The 15,617-nt window shown below is 37.0% G+C and overlaps 1 protein-coding gene across 2 annotated transcripts in view; it reads right to left on the reverse strand.

Annotated features, from left to right (window-relative positions):
- LOC144075471 (receptor-type tyrosine-protein phosphatase gamma-like) overlaps positions 1-15,617 on the reverse strand; it is a 134,280-nt gene that overhangs the window by 63,909 nt on the left and 54,754 nt on the right. The gene's annotated exons all lie outside the window — the stretch shown is intronic.

Below are 15,617 nucleotides of genomic sequence, written 5' to 3' on the forward strand. Positions count from 1 at the left end.
AAGACAGCTGTGTTTTCTTACTGTTTGATAACATTATACATACAAAGTCACTGATTCTGCAATGCTGACCTCCATCTCAAGTACATTTCAGACAGCTAATATGCAGGAAATGCCAGTCACAGTGTGCACTGACAGGGGACACTAATAAAACACCTCAGAGAATTCATGAGGATGCTGACAGGTTATATTTACATCTGAAGAGACACTCTTTGACAGTAAATTTCCAGTGTAAAAGCTTGAGGCCAGAGGAGCAGTCGAGACACTCTGGGGAGATATTTTGAGAAGAAGAAAAAACGATGCACTTGCTGGGAAATCCACAACTGAAATGTCAAGGAGCCCATCTTCAATTGACACCAAGGTGTTTAATACTGTATCTCTGCCAATAAGGTTATAGCATGCCCTCCTGTCTTTTAGCAGGACTAGGATAAAACTTGACACTATAAAAACCTCTGAGAGTAACACGACCAAGCAGTGATCAAAGAAAAACGTTCCTCTATTAGTAGCATTACCTCGTTACCTTATAGAATTTATCATTCTATATTACATACTGCGTTTTTTTTTTAGCAGGGCACGCATTCTCATCAAGAAAACATATCTTATTTACTCCATGAGAATATATATAATCCACTTTGCATTTGTACCTAGAATTGCTGACACTAACGGCTTACATTAGAGTTTTCTGATGGTGGCCAGAGGATCAATGTCTCAATTTAATCTATAACTGGATAAGTCAGAAATACTTAGCTTGCACCAGCTGTTCAGCACGCTAGGAGAAGACTACAAATTGGAAACATCAGCTGTAACTGGTGAGCAGCATGCTGTGAATTTCTTTGTCTATGTGTCTATCCACTCAAATTTACTGTGACTATGTGCACCCTACTTGCTCTAATCTCTGCCCTTAATTGAAAGCAATACCGGGCTCCTGGGCCCCTAAATGAATTTGTCTATGATTACTCATGCCCTGGCACATCGCAAGCGCTGGGTAATCTCTATTTCATTGAATTAGGTAGCATCCTGTTCTCCGTCCACTTTCCCCAATCTCCGTCCTTGCCCTAAGGTGCGTATTGATTGAGATGGCCTTAGCTTTCGAATAAGGCTAGTATTACTTGGGACAGCAGATGCAAAAAAATTAAAAACAGTAAGTGGCAAGCAGCAATATGACATAAAAGAACGCTATCCTGTTATACACTGCACTGGTAACTGCAGAAATTTAGGAAGTTTACCCTTCCATTTCGGCATTAGCACACAAGGAATTGTAACAATACTTTGCTTCAAAGTATCTCTAGAGAAAAATGTGATAATCAACAAAAGGCACACCACGTGGGGGAAAAGGTTTTGCAGACCTTATCCAACGATTATAATTAATACCCTATGTTGTTCCATCTCTTCTGGAATCAAGCCTCTTTTTCTTATAGGCCGACTCCTCGGTGCATTAATTTAATTTAAAGATAATATTGTGTCTTTCCCGTCGGAATTGAGAAGACAGAGACACTGCACAGGAATACAAGTATGTTTCTCTTTTTCATTATTTCCACACTAGGTAGAGTCATACTACTAGAACTCATCCTATCTTATGATGGACCAAATGTTGCCCGTCTGCTGCACCTGGTTCTTCACACTGACTCAAACTTTTTTTTCTCTCTCCCTTGCTTATTATTGATCTTGTCCTTTTGCCTCATATTTTAAATATTCTGTGGACCAAACGCAAATTGATCACGGAAATTGTTGAATATTTGGAATTGTGTTCAGCCTCTCCTTTGCATTTGAATTCTATTCTTCATTGCGTTTGCTAAGAAGTTTTCAGTAATTGAATTCAGAGCCATACCCGCTACAAAAGGTCAGAGAAAGCAGCTATGTGTGTTTATAGTGAATAAAAGCCACTTAAAGATCAACCATGCTGTTAGGCTTTCTTTTGAAATTTCATGCATGGTGTTTCTCAAATTGGCAGTCAGGATTCTCTAAAATTTTATAATATATTGCCAATTATTTGATGTAACCATGGATGAAAAACACATAAGGGGAAGTAAAGAAAATGCCTGTCTAGCAACTGACTATTAAATGGTAGAGGAGACACACATTCTACAATAATCACAAGTAAAGTGCATGCAATTAAATTAACAGTCGGCATTATAGATACCCGAGTTATATTGAATAATGAAAGCATGGCACGGCAAATGCCCAAGACAGACACTATTATTCAAGGTAGAGTCAAAAGAGAGGGGTAGAGGGTGCATTGATGTGTGTAGGTGCATTAAGCTCTCATATATCTCCCAGTTAAAGGCAAGTAAGGCTGAATGTGTTGTTCCTCAATCCATTAAGTCACAGTGTTGGGCACGTGCTTATCGAGATATCTGCGTCTTCTGGGGTCTCATGTAAAAAAAAAAAAAAAAAATCAACCATGGACGGGCATGCCTAAATACCCAAGAACAATTTTACAATAACATTTTTAAATCTGTGAAATTTGAAACTCTTCTGCCCAATTTTTTTCAGCCAAATGCCATGGTGGTAGCTGCTATGTTGTTACAATGGCTGCCTCATTATTTTCTCAAAAATGTCGGTTGTCACTCACAGCCAATTACTGCATTAAAACGTTAGAGAGGGCAGCAATGTGCCTTCCGAACATATATAGCATCATTGGTTTAATAAAAGTGGGGGAAAAAAGAGAAAAAATGAATAACTAGATGGAGAGACCACCAGCTCATCCAGAATCTATACCTCATTTTCTGAACTGCTTTATCCTCACTAAAGTCAGGGAGGGGGGTGCTGGAGCCTATCTCAGCTGCCTGCGGCCAAAGGCGGGGGACAACCTGAATCGGTGGCCAGCCGATCGCAGGGCACAAGGAGACAGACAACCATTCACACTCCCACTCATACCTATGGGCAATTTAGAGTGTCCAATCAGCTGGATTAGCAGCTGGATTTGAACCCAGGACTCCCACTGTGAGGCCGACGAGCTAACAACTCAGCCGCCAGAATCTATACATGACTATAAATTAAAACAACATATAACCTTTTATGAAAGGGGAACACCAATGTCTGGACTAATTTAAGTTTGGTTTGTGAAGAAAAAAATACACACACACAAAATTGACTGCTAACGTGAACAGATGTCAAAGCTGAGCTGATCTCACATCATAGATCGCATCCCTTAATCATGCGAAATTCTTATACAAGTCAGTTTGGGCGTTCTGGGTGAAATACATGCAAATAGATTGATTTAGCCCTAGCAAAGTGAATTATCAAACCTGCGACCAAGTGCAATGGGAAATCTAGGTTCTATAAATGCAGCATCTGAAAGGCTGATGCAAATAGCACTGAAACAAACAACAAACATTTCGGAAATGACAAAGAGAAAGATTATTGTGATAAATTGGCAATGACAATAGACAATAACTAAATTCGTTGTGCCGCTATAATTCCTTGATTTTGGACATTTTCAATATATAGTGAAAATGTGGACTCACTACCGTTTGTTTGGGTGTCCTGCCCTATACCATATTTTTTGTGCACTTAGTGTAAACCAAATATAAGCCATTGATTGATTCCTTGAAATTTGAGTTATCAATTTATTTCCTTTAACTCATGAAATGTACTTGACCTGCCTAAAACTTCCCACTCATCACTTTACTTGGGACTTAATATTGCTAATGGGCCTCTCTCTTAAATGCTCCAAGGTGAAAACAATAGAGAAACCAAAAATACAGTAAAAACCTCCTTGACCATTTTTACATTAATTGCCTAGTGTGTGCCATCTTTTACAGTGATATGCACTTAGCTGCCCAGTAGTTAAGACTTAAGTAAATCTTTGGATGTGTCTAGTAAAGAAAAAAAAGTCAATTAAATTCTTACGGTACTTATATCAATCAGGAAATGCCTGTATTTTAAAATATTTAAATAAAATGCTGTGGATATAAAGCAGAGTCATCAGAAAGTGAGTGATTGCTTCATTGTTATTTTGTCACTATTCATAGATGGTCACCCTTTCAGAGTGAACTACTCTGTTAAGCTTAGTTTTGTAAGTACAAATTTAATTACATTTTTGGGAACAGACTTCCTTGCAGTATGCCTCATAGACTATTTGATTTTTACAAATACTGTCCTGAAATTCGTTAAAGTTAGGCATTTTAATCTAAAATGTACCCTTCAAAATAAATAATACCTTATATGGCATAATGCCTGCTACTTTTTTGCACCCCAAAATACAAAACAAATAGTTTGGAGGTCTGATACAGGTCATACTGAAATTGAATTGAATTAACACTGTTTTGCTGAGATTGTGACTTTTGGATATTTAAATTTGACCATTTTTACTTCATGCATTTTAAGTGAATTGCATATAAAAAAAATTGGATAGCCATTCACTCTATAAATCTTATGAGTGAGTCCATTTATCATACTGACCGAAGACTAGGCCAATGGAATTCATGAGAGTCGTAATTAATGAATAGAGTGATCATTTTCAAGAGCTTCTAAAAAACCCACTTCCCATTTTCACTTGCCTGTCTATGTATTAAAATGTAGAGATAAAGTGGCCAAGCCAAACCATTTGTATAATGTATGCTGTGAACATGCGTCCAGGTGTGAGTTCAGTTAGTAGTGTACTATGGGATTGGGTAGTATGACAACGGAGCATATGGCACTGTTAGGCCGCAACCAATATACAGGGGTCCCGTAAGAAAATGTACAGGTTTGAAAATCTTAGACTTTCAACAGGGGAATCCGAGGCAAGTTAAAAGGTAATGATGAGAAAATAATAGTTGGCTCATCATGTGGCAATAATGTCATGGCGTTGTCACAAATATAGCGACTTGGAGTCCAATTAAATTTCTCTGAGTCAACCATATCTTGCCGAAAATCCTTCTGGGCCATACTTAACACTGTATCTGGGAAAAGTCAAAATTTGTGTGTATTATATGTATTCCTCAGTGCCTTCACGTTCCCATAAAGCCTGCTCTAGCATCTCTGTGCATTCAATAAATACTTAACTCAGCTTGGGGTAAGCAGAAAATCAGCTCTAAAATACAATAGATTATTGTTGTGAGGTTTCACTGAATATTGCTAGGAACATGTAAATTTTCTCATACGATATGAATGTAATCTTGTGATCGAATAAACAGAGGTATGCATTCACTATTTTGTAACTCAACAGTTCCGTAAATCAACTCAGCCACCTAAGCTGAGTCTCTTGGCCACGGAAAAGTGATTTCACACCCTGTCCTCTGTCCCAGTGGCTCTGTCACTCTACAAACCGCCAACCAGTAATCCCATCTGACTGTCCAACTGAGCGTGAAGACATTGAAAAACAAAGTCCTCTTGCCTCACATGACAATAGGCAGAACTTCCCACCTGGCACTTATACACACCTGCCACCCACGCAGAAACACATGCAGCCAAACAAAGCCGTCGGGAAAAAAAAATGTAATTTCCACCTCACCTTGCCGACCTACATTATTTCTGCACATGACATGGAAACAAGGAGAAGATGCTTTAAAATGTTCACCTTTAAGATATATATTTGTTAGTGGGGAAGTAAAATATAAAATACTTTTGTTCAAATATAGTCCATTATATGTATGCATCACATATGTTGTACTTTTTACTGTGTTTACAATACCATCTGTGGTTAAAAGGAACGTAGCCATTTTATATGATAATTCCCAGTGGAGAATATAATAGGTGTCATTATTCTAAAACAGACTGCTGCATAGCGAGTAAAAATCAATGCAGCATTTAGAGGATGTGTTGTGTTTGAAAACAATTAAGGTTATAAAACTGCTCACCAATCATTTTCAAATAATGCAATAACGTGATGATGAACACATGCTACCAGTCTAAAAATGGGCAAAGAAACCAAAAGTCAATTAGAAATCTCAATGATTATTTCTGTCTCATATAAGTGCATCGTTCAGATTACCATCCAAAATCTTCCTTGTCATTGTTAATAATTTAATACCGCACTTCTCTGGATGGGTTGCAGGACATTAGATGTATTTTTTTAAATCAATAAATAAAGCACACACAAAATAATGCACATCTGGCATTTGACCTTTTGATTTCAAAACTGCTAGAGTTTCCTTAAGAACATAAAGCAGCGTGTCTTTGCAAAGAATGTTCATACAAAAATAAAACTGGAATAAAAGTTTGCAAGATGATATATAGAAAAACACATTTTCTGTCAAGATAAACTATGTCCATTTTGTAATACACATTTATAAAAGCTATTGTCAAATTCAATGTATCCCAAAATCAAAAGATATTTTGTAACGTCTTTCACAAGAGCAGTTTTATTTTTATTTTTTTTGAATCAATATTCCTTCATTCCTATCGCACATTTTTTTTCCTGCAATGTGAAATAACCTTGGGTTTGGGACACTGCTGTGTCCCAAATAATAGACACATACACCCTTTCCTAGTTCACCCATCACACAGTCATGAATAAATCCCTTTGGCGGATTTTAAGAATTTAATATTATACACCAACATCAGCTGACTTTGCTTTTTGATAAAGAGCCGAAAGGATGGGTCAATGTAATACTTCCACACCTAGTAACTTTTAGTAATAGGAGGCCTGGAGCCTGTCAAATGTGGCTGGGAAAGCCCGGCAGAGGACATATGTCAGATGCACAGTATCATACCCCTGGCAGCCATGCATTTATGAGCAGATGCTAGTTTCTCCACTGGATAACTTCACGGCTTCTAAGAAGCTGCACCCACGCTGTGGCGTTCGGGTCTCTCTTGTTGCCTCTCACCTTGGTGGAACACTCAAATGTGTGTGGGATGTAAAATTTGTGTTAAATGATTGCATGGGTAGAGTCAAAGGTCTTCAGTTGAACAGTCATCTTTGGGTAGATGCTATTCTGAATGACGCTTAGCATGTTTCTGCCTTCCAGCTCTCCACATCAAAACGTTTGCCGGCAAAACCTTTAGGGGATTAGTTTGGATAAAGAGAAAGAGCTTTTCTGAGTGAATTTCTCCCTCTCAGTTTTCTTTTGTTCATTGGAGTCAAGAGAAAATATTTATTTTACTTATAATAATATCCTTAAACTTAGTGCTTTAATTTGATGATTATTATGGTTGTTCTTTAATATTATGGTGAAGATTATGATTTTTGGTTCTGCTGCAGTTGTTAATCTTCCACATTTTATTGTATTCTCCCAAAACAATAGTTTTGCTCATTGTTTTTGTTATTTAAAGTGTGAAATATCTTTGGTTACTCAATGGCTTTCAATGAATATTTCAGTCATTTGGATGATTTGTTTCTAAATGCATGAAATATGTTTGAAGATTAGGGATGAAAAGTGAAGTGCCTGAGAAGAATTGAATGCTGAACCTCTGAGTTATGGCAAGAAACTTTTTTTTGTCTCTTCAGCAGCCAGTATTTTTTGGCTAGCCTAAAAAGGGGTTCTGTGGCATCCGTTAGAACTCTTGCTTTCTGGCCTGCACCTACCACTAAAAGAAAGCTTAGTAAATCTTCAAAGTGGTTTTCCCCTCAGCCCAGGTGTAGCTTCCTTATTTACTACACATTCAAGCCGTGCCACCAAGTTCCAACACCTAATGTACCAAATAAATTATCTCTCGCATAGACAGGTATTAGTGTTTTAAATTATTTGGGCTTAGGTGAGACAAAAGGCCACCTCCAAGCATGAAAGCAGTGTGGCTGGCAGGCAGGTTTGGCTCATGGATCAGTGGTTGACATTGGGTGCATTATAGTCGGCTCCAATTCTGCCAAATGTCTGATGATTTCCTAGCATTATATCCAGAGCAAGAGTGGAAAACAATTACGACCTCAGTCACCAAAATACATCTTCTGGTTCATTTGTATTTCATGTAATGTGGGCTTTGTGTTACAAAGTAGGAATAGCAGATGGCCGGTGAGAAGCATCATTGAGAGTTCCTTGAGGCTGGGAGGTCTTTTTTTCGGCGGCGGCATCAGTGGATGTGCACAGCCGGTTAAAACTCTCCGAAAGAAAGTTAAATTTCAGGTGATTTGAAGCCAATTGTATGTATTGCCAGACGGCAACTGCATGCATAAGGCACCGTGACCACTTGATATTGTGCTTCCTGGGATTGCTGCTCAGCACTTTTGCTGTCAAGCAGACAAGGTTTACTATTTTAATTAATTCAAGTTTGGTAATATAGTTAATAATGCTCTTTGATTTGACTCAATCAAATAATTGATTTATGTTGACCTCAACTGAAATGTCTTTTTGAGGCATGAATTTTGGTTTTGCTGCACATCTTGCTATCTTTTAAGTGTATTGGAATCTTGTACATTCAACTTAGTATTTAAGTTGTGACAGTATTTATTTTTTCAAAATAATATTTTTGTTACGAGGGTGGACTAACGTTCTCAAGTGACCTAAAGAATTAGTTAGCTGGGATAATTTGCAGCATCCCTGAAACCCTCGTGAGGATAAGAAGCTGAGAAGAGGAATGAATGACTAAAAACAATACATAGACCAACACCCACATGGTTGAATTCTTAGAGCTGATTGATTTGTTCTGACATAACACCTGCCACGCTCCACAGGTTTTATTCGGTTATAAAGGATCAAACCTTTTCACCTAACCAGAAACTCTTGGCTTAAAATGTGAGAGAAAAATCCACAGTTTCCTAATATTACTGAGCCACGAAATAAAATAAGAAAAATCCCATGTCATGCTATTGAAGAATGCCACAATAAGTGTATTCTGAAATAATGATAATCTTATTTTAATACACTCAAATTTACAAAATCAATGTAAAATATGTACCTACCGAACTAAACACAATTTTTCCTGCAACATTTGAATGTGCAGGTTAATTGTACCTTCTGTCATCTCATGGAATAGAATCCGATTGCTCTGCTTAGCACGATAAGTCTCTAACAAAGATAAATTAACAAAGACATGCTGTTTGTAGTTAATCAATAACAATTTTCGTAACATTCAAGTAAAATTGGATAATTACCCGCATCACTTGTAAGACTTGCAGTGTTCGGTACCTATTGCTTTAATGTGTACGTCAGAGCTGTTTGACTGATTTGTCCCTGAATGCATCTAGCATTTGTGCTGTCAAAAATGGATGGAAATATTCCCGATGACATTTACACACACTAATACAAGCTGTACCGATATGGATTTTAAAACAAACACATTAAACTCCCTGAATCTATGTAAAGCCATGCAGACCCAGACAAGCCACCACCTGCTTTAAATTTCACAGCTTGTGCTATTTAGGACAATGTTCCGACTCTTTTTTTTCAAGAAGCTTAAGCCTTTTGAGCAAGTAAAAAAAAATCATTCTCAATCAATTTTCTAACATTGTATATTCACAGATTTGCATCTTCTACTAACTGTCCTGTTCTCAAAAGAGCCACTGAGTCATGTGAGCCATGCTGGAGGCTTTTATGATTCAAAGAAAAATCGTGTTGTAACCCATATGATTAAGAGTTTGTATTATCGTACATTTTGCAGTCATAACTTTTTGTTTTACGTTTTAATATGAATTATTTTCGAGTCAACTCTAGTCTAGATTCCAATGAAAAGCATGGATCAAAACAATGTGTTTGATAAATCCTTCTAAAACGCAATAGGAGCCTATGGCATCTTTTCACCCTTGGTGACACACCTAGTTCTTTAATGTTAATATGAATCACACAAGAACGCACAAGCACAAACACAGCTTGAGCTCAGCAGCCTGTCAGTGGCATATCAACAGCTGAAGTGCCCCACCGACCCCCTGTGTGTTCTCTGCGTGACTTAAAGAGCCAGGATAAGAGATCCTTAAACCTTCCTTCTTTTACCACTGTCTTCTTCTAGAGCATCCATTCTAAGGGTCGATGTTCCTTTTCAAGGATTTGCAGATAAAACATGTTGTAATAAAAAAGGCAGTTCTATGATCATTTTTAAACTATAATTTGAGATGTGTTAATTCTGTAACCGTATCCATAGATAAATGGGATGTACAAAATAAATGCATCTATGCCAAAAAATGCAAACACATTGCGAAACAGAAAATAGAAATAAACACTCAATTTTGTAACGAGGGGTATTAGTATCATTGATAAATAGACATCATATACAGAATGGCATATTTCCAACTCAATAATACATCAATTTTACTAGTTAAAAATATAGTGGGTCCTCACAATATGAGCACGATTCGTTCTATGACAAAACACATACCATTAATGTGCTCATACCATGAATGTATTTTCACCAGAAAAAAAATATTGAACTCCAGTTAATGAGTTGCCATTAACACCCATGTTAGTCATAAATAATAATTAGAGGCATAATTTCTCAAAGCGAAATTATCTGAAAAAGAAATTATAGTACGTGATTAAGTAGAAAAATAAATGTTATTTAGATACAAGCAGTTAATGTTATGGCTGGAGCCTATTGACTTAACAAAAGTAGGAGCCAGCCGGTTTGGAGGGAGCGAATGAGCAGCCTTAAGTATACCATAACAGTAAAGGAAACAATAGAATACCATGAAGAAAAAAACATTTTTGGTGTATGTAAACTGGGCGACACGGTTTAATGTTCCCTTGTGAGCACAAATAAATCGGTTGCACTTCGATGCAAAATAATATCACCAGAGACAATTGGGATGAGCATCTGGTGGGCAAATGGGGGATTGTGATTATGCGGTATGGGGAAAATTTACCCGTACAATGAGACTCATTTTCTTTCGTGACGACACCCAAGTTGTGAACCACTAGTGAAGTGAGGTGCCAGCACAAAGAGGGTCCTATCTATTAACTTAAGTTCTCAAAATGGGGTTAGGGGCCATCACTCCGTTATTGGGGCACTGCTTAGGAATGGAATCCATACCATTTACAGTACATAAAAGAAAACTTTATGTAATCTCAAAGTGGTGCTTCCACAAAACTAATAAAATGTACAAAAATACCATGTATCTAAAAGGTCCAGTCACTAACAAAATGGAAACTCTGTTTTGGTGGCAATTTATAATTCGATGAGTTACTGGTTTGCAAACTACACACACACACAGCAGCTTGTAGCTTGTTTAGAAGTGGGGCTCACTGCATGGCTCACTCTTATGGGTCGATGCCTGGGTCAAGCAGTACCAGCTGCTCTTTTAGCATAGGGAAAATCGATGCCCTCGTTAGTTGATTTTAAACGGAATGGGCAGGCAGGTAAAGCGCAAGTAACCTGATACACAGTGATTATTTAAATATCTACAATGAACCTAGTGTGCCTGTTTTTAGGGGAACAACCAACACAAAAATCTTCTGGCTTAAATTTGAACGCTCAAACTTCAGAACTGTGAGGCAGATTGATTTAAAAAAAATTCTGACTATGAAGTTTGGGAAGTAAGTATACACTGATAGTGTTGATAAATGAACTTATTCAATTCCAATGTTCTGGTAGAAGTGGTTTTAAAGATCAATTGTTTGCACTGACATACCGGTAAATGGAAAATGTAAACTCCCAAACTGTTCTCATCCCACAGTCATTAGAGGCTGATTATCACCATTGTAACATTAGCCTGATGAATAACACAACCTTGTTAACCCAAACTGGGGATGAAGACACTAATGTGTTTTTCAGTCTATATACATTAAACTAACACATTACTTTTGGTGTTTGAAGAATGAGTCTAATTAATATCTCAAGTAAACTAAACTCAGTAAGAGGCAAAAGGGCTTTGGATTTATGGAACAGAGTTCCAATAAAAGCCACATTGTCAATGTTGACTTTCAAAAACAGACAAACACCCACAACACTGTAGCTGTGCAGCGAAATCCCTGTGAAGATTTGTACTTGGGTTCGGTAGCACTTTATTTGGTGATGAATGAGACTTGTGCCTTTCAAATGGACTGTAAACTGCCTGTATTGATTTTCTTGTTCCCTATGAACAGTCCCTCGAGAAAATACAGCTATAGCTATTGTGTCCGAATTAGCGACATTTAAATTGTACAGACTCGTTTACCCAGTTTCCTAGAATGTTAGTGGGTGGCTGTCAAATGGCCAATCTACTGTGAAACCATTAGAAGTATTTGAACATCAACATTGTCTAAGTTTTCTGTGTTCTTAAAATAAATTAAGCCTTATTTCCTCTATTGGCAAATGTAGTGGATTACGTTATGACAATGATTACATTCTCTAACCACTGAAAATAGTCATGTTACATGAAAAGCATGTTTAAAATGTACCTCTATTTAAACCATTTAGCAAAAATTATATAATAGCGTACAAATAACTAAAATTCTGACCAACATACTGCCATACTTGCCACTTGGAAGCTGCTACAGTTTGCAGATGGCAGTGAAAATCTGGATGTCCAACTGTGGTGTGCACTCTGGAGCAACTTGCAAACAGTTTATCTGAGATATGTAGGCATTGTACATTTGAAATCTCTAAGATAACAAGTCATTCACTTACCCAAAAATTATATCTGTTTGTACCAGATTATCTGAAGTTTCTGCCTCCATCTGAGGATGAGTCAAGGTAACTAATTTACTGCACTGTCCAAGGATACCTAAAGGAATCTCAGTGAATGCACATTAAAATTCCCTGGTTTGATGAGATAAGAATCAAATTTTTCATCTCATGTTTGGAGAAAATCAGCATTTTTTTTTAAATCACACTGCCCTATTGGTAAACCTTGACAACAACAAAAACATACTCCGGAAATATTTTTCAACAACAGGGTCAAGGAGGGAAAAATAATTGATAATATGTGAACTTGCAACTTACTATATTCTACTATATTATGGTAAGCAATTTCATAATTAAAATAGTAAGTTAGACTGTTAAGATGGGAGGAATCAAGGTCTTTATGACAAGTTATACTTGATTTTGAGTAGGTTGGATTTTTAAGATACGTCCAGCAAAACTCAATTTTAATTGAATTCTCATTTTGCAATTCATGTTTATGGGGTTTTTCAAAGCAAAAACCTACAATACTACACGAACAGCGGCCAACATCAACAAACTCATTATAGATATTTGCTTGAGTTAAGATATCATACATGGACATGTTGATATATTAACAGTACAAAAACTGCTGAAGGCTTTAATTTCTTACCAATGTTATAGTTAAGACCACATCAACATGAAAGGAAGCTTCATCCCCGCCAACATTGCAACCTTTGCCCTGCTACACTTTACATACCATAAATCAACACTGGCAACAATAACATAGCAATCATTCAGTAATGGATTGTACTTTTCACTTGGGGGATGAACAATCCATTAAAATTCAATTTAGCCCCCACACTTATTTCTCCAAACAAGTAAAAGTGCCAGTCATCATTTTGTGATGCTAGGAGAAGCTCAAGCACTTTTGGGCTTGGGAGATTGATGAGAACAGAGATTAACACTTCATTTTCAACCCCACTGGAGATAGCCAGAACATAATGAGATAAATTGACTGAAAACTGAGTTGAAGTATTAAAAAAAAGAAAGAAAACAACAAAAATATAAAGTACCCAGAGGGCCTAAAAACATGCAACAATTAATAAGTATTAAGTGTGTGCACTGTTCATTACTGACCTTCAAGCGAAAAAAAGGAAAATTGCAAAATATTGTACCTGCATGCAGGGAGTTCACCTCTACTGTAACCTCTGATTCGGTCTCGTCTGATTATGGCTCTCATGAAATTACATTTAAAAATATCTATTGTTTATGGCTCTCTTGGTCAAAAAGGTTCCTCACCCCTGCACTAGAACATGCTTTTGGGACAGGACATATGTACTGACTTCTGAATACACATTCTGCAGGTCAGATGTGGATTATTTCTGTGTAATTTTTGGCCCAATATGGAAATTTAATGGGCTAGAGTGTAATCCCCAATCTGTATATGTGAAAAAACATTGACAATAGAATATACCTGTGAAAAAAATTACATATACAGGTTGAGATTAAAGTTTGGAGTCAGGGGACATCAATTTAAATCATAATAGATGCAAACAAAAGGTCTACTTGCTGTCTATTGTTGAAGTGCAATAACAATAACATTTAAAGAACATTTTGAAGGACTCTTTTTTTAAATTACAGAACATGTGCACAAAGACAGTCCATGGTGTTTTATGATATACAGATGTGAAAATACATTCATTGGCTTACCATCCTTGGTTTTATTTTTTGCCCTCTGGGGTACTATGATTTGCTCAGTGAAGAAGCTTTGCAGCACAACTTCTAAATGCTAACACTTGCCTCAATCATGCATTCGGAATCACATACATCCTGTCAAATGGTAAAGCTCGTAGCCAAATAGTGCTCATACTTATAGCCTCGGATCATTAAAGGGTCTGCTTACCTTCTGCTCCTTTATGCATTCTGTACAGCTTTTATCATCTTAAATAATTCAAAAGTGTTTTGCTCTTGACTGTTGAATATATAACCTTGCCAAGTGAAGCCTCGCCTTAAAGAATGCGTATCTCTAAGTAGCGGGAATAAACACAAAACAGCTACATAAGATTACAATAATGTAAACAGTCATCAGATTTGATTTATTTCTACGGGGAATAGCAGTAGATACAACAATACAAAAAAGGGTTTTAATGGTTGTTAAATTATGACGAAATTTACTGCATGTCTCTAAAATGGAAAGTTTCATTGCACTTCATTTGACATTAAAATTAAATGTTTAGGCAACAGGATTGTACAAAGGAAGAAACCACTAAATAGAACACTTACTGGCATCAAAAGATGTAAGGAAAAAGCCGAGGATTAAGGATTAACCAGAAAAAAAAAATCCTCATCCTTGACCGTTCTCCAGACTGATGTGCAAGCTTTCACTTCCTTAAGAACTCTTCTTTCTAAAATAGCCTATATTTCAAGGTTGAGCTGCACTAATACAGAGTTTAAGGTTTTATATCTTCCCAAAAATGTGTCTGGGGATACATGTACTCCTTCCTAGGGTGATACATTTAGCACCTTGGAACACTGCAACTGTCATATGTTTTGCAGTTAAATAATTTGTTCTAATTATCTATTTAACCAACTGATAAAGTAAAAAAAAATATTTTACATGGCGTACTGTTTCACAATGACACATTTATTTAGTGTATTAGTGCGCAGTATCCTAGATAAAGATATCACCCTTTTTTTCTAATGGAACAGAAAATGAATGATTGAATGTTGTATTATAATTAATATTAATACACCTTTGGAATCTCTGGCATCATATCTAATAGAAGGTAATTAGATCCTTGCCCTCGATGCCTGCATGCAATGCATGCCTGAGCTGAAAATGAGATATTGACCAAAATCAATTGTACGTCCATTTACCTAATGAGGCTGTTTCAACATCTCTATTGGTGTGACCATTGCACGCTACGGGTGATTGGTCTGCTTTGAATGATAGCCAAGGCCACTGATGGGGCTGCCGGTATTTACGCATTGTCTGTAGAAGATCGGATTTAATTTTGCTCACACCATCATCCACAGGAGGAGGGCATGAAGCCAATCCAGGCAATTGTAGTCACTCTACAATGCTTCACTATGACCCAAAGGGTGGAATACAGCAATGGGGGTGGTGTATCTTGGGGTTGATCATCTGAGTACATGTGCCTATTTAGTCCAAATTATTATTTATTAGCTCACACATGGTCAAGCAATCAATCTGTTTGTAAAAAAGATGGTAGGGAAGTTATGAAAGA

Source organism: Stigmatopora argus, chromosome 6 (assembly GCF_051989625.1).
Source record: "Stigmatopora argus isolate UIUO_Sarg chromosome 6, RoL_Sarg_1.0, whole genome shotgun sequence".
NCBI lineage: Eukaryota > Metazoa > Chordata > Actinopteri > Syngnathiformes > Syngnathidae > Stigmatopora > Stigmatopora argus.